The sequence below is a fragment of the Eptesicus fuscus genome, chromosome 9, assembly GCF_027574615.1.
Source record: "Eptesicus fuscus isolate TK198812 chromosome 9, DD_ASM_mEF_20220401, whole genome shotgun sequence".
NCBI lineage: Eukaryota > Metazoa > Chordata > Mammalia > Chiroptera > Vespertilionidae > Eptesicus > Eptesicus fuscus.
The window spans coordinates 26,074,421-26,080,628 of NC_072481.1; the positions used below are offsets into that span (position 1 = coordinate 26,074,421).

Sequence of the window (6,208 nt, forward strand, 5' to 3'; positions counted from 1 at the left end):
TAGTGGGAGAATATGGGACAAGACTAACAAAATATTAATAATTGATTAAGCTAAGTAATGGGTACATGAATATTCATTACATTATTATCTCTACTTTTGTGTATGCTTAAAAATTTTCCATAATATAATATGCATACAATCTATATACTGAATATTTCTATGTTTATGCTTCCAGTCCTGAAAGCATAAACTTTTTTCCTAAACTTTAACATGTATTTTCACCGGCCTACCCAACATTTCTACTTGCTTAACAGTCATCGCAAACTTAACATGTCTAAAGTGAACTCTAGGTCATCCCCCTCTCCACCACAACCTTACCCACCGCCCAGAAAACCTCTCCTAGAGTTTCCTGTATCTGTAAATGACATTGCATTCACCCAGTTGCTCAGACCAAAAACTTTGGAGTCATCCTTCACTCCTCTCTTTCTTTTATAATTCACATCCAATTCCATCAGCAAAATGCATTTGGAATCTGACAAGTTTTCACCACCTTTACTGCTACCATCCTTTGTCATTTTTTACCCTGAGCTCCTGCAAATGACTTCTAACAAGTCTTCTTACTTCCACTTTGGCCCCTATAATTTGTTTTCCACCAAGCAGCCAGAGTGATTCTTTTGTGTGTGTGTGCACCGTTCCCAGAGGTACTGCAATACTGGGTCGATGCATGGAGTGGACGGAGCAAGCTCCTATTCCATCTCCCTGCTCCAAAATCCATTTAATATATTGTCCTTGGATAGAGGACATATCAGGTATTAAACTGATAAGAACAGATACTACACTTGATCTTAACCAAAAGGCCAAGAAGCGATCAGAGTGATTGTTTGAAAATGTGGATCAGCCCTAACCGGTTTGGCTCAGTGGATAGAGTGTCCGCCTGCAGAGTGAAGGGTTCCAGGTTTGATTCCAGTCAGGGGCATGTACCTTGGTTGTGGGCACATCCCCAGTAGGGAGTGTGCAGGAGGCAGCTGATCGATGTTTCTCTCTCGTTGATGTTTCTAACTCTCTATCCCTCTCTCTTCTTCTCTGTAAAAAAAAAAAAATCAAGCCGAAACCGGTTTGGCTCAGTGGAAAGAGCATTGGTCTGTGGACTGAAGGGTCCCGGGTTCGATTCCGGTCAAGGGCATGTACATTGGTTGCGGGCGCATCCCCGGTGGGGGGTGTGCAGGAGGCAGCTCGTCGATGTTTCTAGCTCTCTATCCCTCTCCCTTCCTCTCTGTAAAAAATCAATAAAATATATTTTTAAAAAATATATATATATATTTTAAAAATAAAAATAAAAATGTAATACCGTTTTAAAAAATCAATAAAATATATAAAAATAAATGAATGAATGAATAAATAAATAATAAATAAACAAAAAAACAACAATATCCTTACAATGGCCATGTTATCTGTACTCAGCCTCCAGCCTCACATACCTGACTACATCTCTTACCACTCTTACCGTCATTCAGTGAGCGCCAGCACAATGGCTGCCTGCTATTCCATGAACCCACCAAGCAACTCCCACCTTGAGGTATTTGGTACAGAGGAGAGCAAAGAAAATTGTACTATATCTAAGAATTTAAAGGCTGTAGGCAACAGCTCCATGTTTAGATACTGAAAATGAAATATTCTTAAATTTCAGCTCAAGAAAATACGAATTGTATCAAGCTAAGTTGTTAACTATGAGCCATGTATTGAACAAAGCAGCAAAATAAAATAATCTTAAGTTATTTTAAAACACTTATGCTAACCCAGCCCAGCATGATTCAGTGGTTAAGTATCAACCTATGAACCAGGAGGTCATGGTTCAATTCCCGGTTAGGGCACATGCCCTGGTTGCAGGCTTAATCTCCAATAGGAGACGTGCAGGAAGCAGCCAATCAAAGATTCTCTCTCATCTATGTTTCTATCTCTCCTGCTTCCTTCCTCTCTGAAATCAATAAAACTATATTTTTAAAATGTTTCTAAAGCTTTGGTCTGTATTATAATTTAAAAGTATGATTTAGTATAGCCATATGTAACCTGCGTCAATGTCAGTCAAAGACTATAATCAATCAAAGTAGGATTTATTGGCTCATTGTAATGAGGGAGACAGTAAACCATAGAGTCAGTGGGGCATCTCAGTAATAGGATGCCATAAAGGATTTATTATGGAGTTTGAGCTTGGGCAAGATGATTTAGGGGAGGATTTAAGGAAGCAGGGCTTTGCTTTGGATTGGGTACTTTCCGGAGGCAGGAATAATTGTATGATTAAGTATTTTAATAATTTTTATGCTGAAGGAGGAGGAACAAAGCAGAGTTAAGGCTGTACTTTGTAAAGAAGCAGTAGTCACTCATATTATTTAGTAAAGGAGCAGGTGTTCAGTCATTTTGCTGGTTTACACAACATCCTTGTTTTTGTCTACTCAAGACGTGTTTATGGAGTGATCTTGTTTTGTCTGCTTCTATCATAGTTTGTCTCTGTCTGATGCTTGTGTTCTGTAAAATTTTTTTGTGTTCAATTGGAGAACACAATGGCTGAGCTCTGAGTACCAGGCCAACTCCTAGCTATGCTAAGGCCCAGGTATGAATGCCAGGATAGCTCTGGATGTCAGGAGCTGGTTTTCTTTTCCTCATAATATTAAACAATGTGTATGGTATGAATATATCATACATTAAAAATTAAAAAGCTGCCCTGGCTGGCATGGTTCAGTGGTTAGAGCGTTGGCCTGCTCATTGGAGGCTCTCCAGTTCAATTCCAGATCAAGTGCACATACCTGGGTTGTAGGTTTGATCCTCACCCTTGTTGGGCATGTGCGGGAGGCAACCTATTCACATGTCTCTCTCACATCAATGTTTCCCTCTTCTCTCTCTCTCTCTCCCTCACTCCTCCTTTCCCTTCCAGTTTCTCTAAAAATCAATGGGAAAAAAAATATCCTCACTCCTTGGGTGAGAATTAAAAAGAATTTAAAAACCTGACAATTCAGATAAGAAAATAAATGAAAATTGAGAGTTGGTATGTTGGAAAATATAAGTAACATGAAAGAGCAGAGCAGAATAAGAGGGATCAGGAATGTTGGAAAGAGGAGAATTACACTGTTAAATAATTAGAATTTTTAGCCCTAACCGGTTTGGCTCAGTAGATAGAGCGTCGGCCTGCAGACTGAAAGGTCCCAGGTTCGATTCTGGTCAAGGGCATGTACCTTGGTTGCGGGCATATTCCCAGTGGGGGTGTGTGCAGGAGACAGCTGATCAATGTTTCTCTCTCATCGATGTTTCTAACTCTCTCTCCCTTTCCCTTCCTCTCTGTAAAAAATGAATAAAATATATTTTTTAAAGAAGAATTTTTATGTAGAATCAGTGGCCCGGTGCACAAAATTTGTGCACGGGGGTGTCCCTCAGCCCGGCCTGTACCCTCTCCATCTGGGACCCCTTGGGGGATGTCCGACTACTGGTGGATCAGTCCTAAACCAGCAGTCGGACATCCCTCTCTCAATCTGGGACTGCTGGCTCCTAACTGCTTACCTGCCTGCTTGCCTGCCTGATTGTCCCTAACCACTCTGCCTGCCAGCCTGCTCGCCCCCAACTGCCCCCCAACTGGCCTGCTCACCTCCAACTTCCCCCCGCCAGCCTGCTCACCCCCAACTGCCACCCCGCCAGCCTGATCACCCACAACTGCCATCCCATCCTGGCCTGATCACCCACAACTGCCCTCCCCTTTTGGCCCCTAACTGCCTCTACCTCAGCCCTGCCACCATGGCTTTGTCCAGAATAACGTCCGGAAGGTCTCCCAGTCTAATTAGCATATTACCCTTTTATTAGTATAGATAGAGACCTGGTGCGTGGGTGGGGGCCGGCTGGTTTGCCCTGAAGGGTGTCCTGGATCAGGGTGGGGGGTCCCTTGGGGGGCAGGACGGCCTGGGCGAGGGGCTGGGGCAGTTTTCAGGCCAGCCACACACCCATGGGGTGAGGGTCCCTGCTGGGGAGGGCGTGGCCAGCCTGGGTGAGGGGCTGATGGCTGTTTGTAGGCTGGCCACGCCCCCCAGCAGGGACCCTCACCCCATGGGGGCGTGGCCAGCCTGGGTGAGGAACTGAGGGCCATTTGCAGGCCCATCCCTTGGTGGCCAGCCCAGGCAGGCAGGAAGCTTGGCTTCCTCCGTCGCCGGGAGCGACCCAAGCCTCCCACCTGCTCCATGGCCGCTGCCATCTTTGTCCCGCTAATTTGCATACTCCCTCCTGATTGGCTGTGGGTGTCGCGGAGTGATGGTCAACTACCATATTTCTCGCTTATTATATAGGATTTTAATTTTAATTTAGAATTATCTATATACTAGTAGCCCTGCGTACAAATCCGTGTGCAAGTAGCTCGCCACTAGCTTGCTGCCACCCTGCAGTAGCTCTCCGCCTGCTGCCCCACCCTCCTGTAGCTCCCTCTGTCCCCCCAACTCCCCCAATAGCTTGCTGCCCTGCCCCCTCCTGTAGCTCTCTGTCACCCGCTTGTAGCTCGCTGCCCCACCCTCCTGCTGATCCGTGATCTGGTTGTTCGCAGCGTAACGACCATTTGCATATTACATTTTTATTATCTATACTAATAAAAAGGTAATATGCTAATTAGACCAGGAGACCTTCCTGGGAGACCTCTGGACATCCTTCTGGATAAAGCCATGGTGGCAGGGCCAAGGCAGAGGCAGTTAGGGGCAATCAGGCCAGGAGGGGAGGGCAGTTGGAGGCAATAAGGCTGGTGGGGGGGGCAGTTGGGGGCAAGCATGCCGGCAGGGGGGGCCAGTTGGGGGCGAGCAGGCTGACAGGGGGCAGTTGGGGGTGAGCAGGCCGGCAGGCAGAGTGGTTAGGGGCTATTAGGCAGGCAGGCAGGTGAGCAGTTAGGAGCCAGTGGTCCCACATTGTGAGAGGGATATCTGACTGCCAGCAGTTGGACATCCCCTGAGGAGTCCCAGATTGGAGAGGGTGCAGGCTGGGCTGAGGGACACCGCCCCCCCCCCCTGCCTCCCCCCCACCCTGCACGAATTGATTTAAGTAAAATAATTATTAAAATAACTATTAAAATATTAAACATGAAAGTATTATATTTTTAAAACAATGAGTTCCATTGAAGTATAATTTATAGACAATAAAACACCTACTTAAGTGTACAGTTCAATGAATTTTGACAAAAGTATATATACATGTAACCATGACCACAATTAAGATAAGATTTCTTGATTGAATAGAACATTTGCTAGAATTATAATTGATCAAACATTTCCATCATTCCAAGAGGTTCTGTGTGCCCCCTTTTTGTGTGTGTGTGTGTGTGTGTGTGTGTGTGTGCCCCTTCTTGATCAATTTCTATCCCTCACCCCTCGCCCTTGGTAACAACTTAATTACATTATCATCTACTAATGGATTTTTAATATATTTAACTACACATGTTTAATTAATTAACAATGTCTTAATTGTATTAATAGTATTTTATTATTAAACCCAAAAGCAAAGGACTGTCTACAAAACAGTGCATAGTTTTGAAACAGGGATTTTTAGGGGTGAAAAGGACAGGTTTAGGAAATTTTAGAAATTAAGGGGACCATGGAAGAAGCACAGGACTGCAGAGCAAAAGAAGGTATATTTCCATAGAATAGGGGAGTTGAAAAGCTGCAACAGGTCCATTGCCATAGAATAAGGAAGCTGGGAACAGCACAAGGTCTGTATTTACAAAATAAAGGAAGGAAGCCCCTCATCCAGAAGAAGAAAGCCCAAAGGGAATAGGAAAACAAGGAAGGAGCAGAGGAAAACCTCACATGTCCCATGTCCCTTTATAAACCACGGAAAAAGGAAATCAGTGGGACTCTTTCCCCTTCCCCACATGGGAGTCTGTACTTGTTCTTCAATAAATTTCCACTTTTGCTACACTGTCTTCCGTCTGTGGATTCATTCTTCGACTCCAACAGACAAAGAGCCCGGGAACCATCCTGCCCAGGGAAACACCGCGTGTTTCAGTCCAAAAATCCCTCTTCACTTTCACCACGTTCTTATTTCAATCCATTTTTTTCTGATTCTCTTTATTATTAAAGAATAAATTTGTCATGTGGCATAAAAAAGGTGGAAAGTTTGCCCTATATTCCAGAAAAATAATAGCAGTTGCCATTTATTGATCTATTTTCTTAACTGATCCTCACAACAACTCTGCTAGGGGTATTTATTATCTTCATTTTATATATTTTTAAATTTTTTCTGTTTTTTTCATTTT

At 44.0% G+C, this 6,208-nt stretch overlaps 1 non-coding gene across 1 annotated transcript; it reads right to left on the reverse strand.

Annotated features, from left to right (window-relative positions):
• Positions 1–619: 619 nt before the first annotated feature.
• LOC129150422 (U2 spliceosomal RNA) lies at positions 620–809 on the reverse strand. Its single transcript, XR_008557165.1, has one exon. It is a non-coding gene; the product is annotated as a U2 spliceosomal RNA (small nuclear RNA).
• Positions 810–6,208: the final 5,399 nt, after the last annotated feature.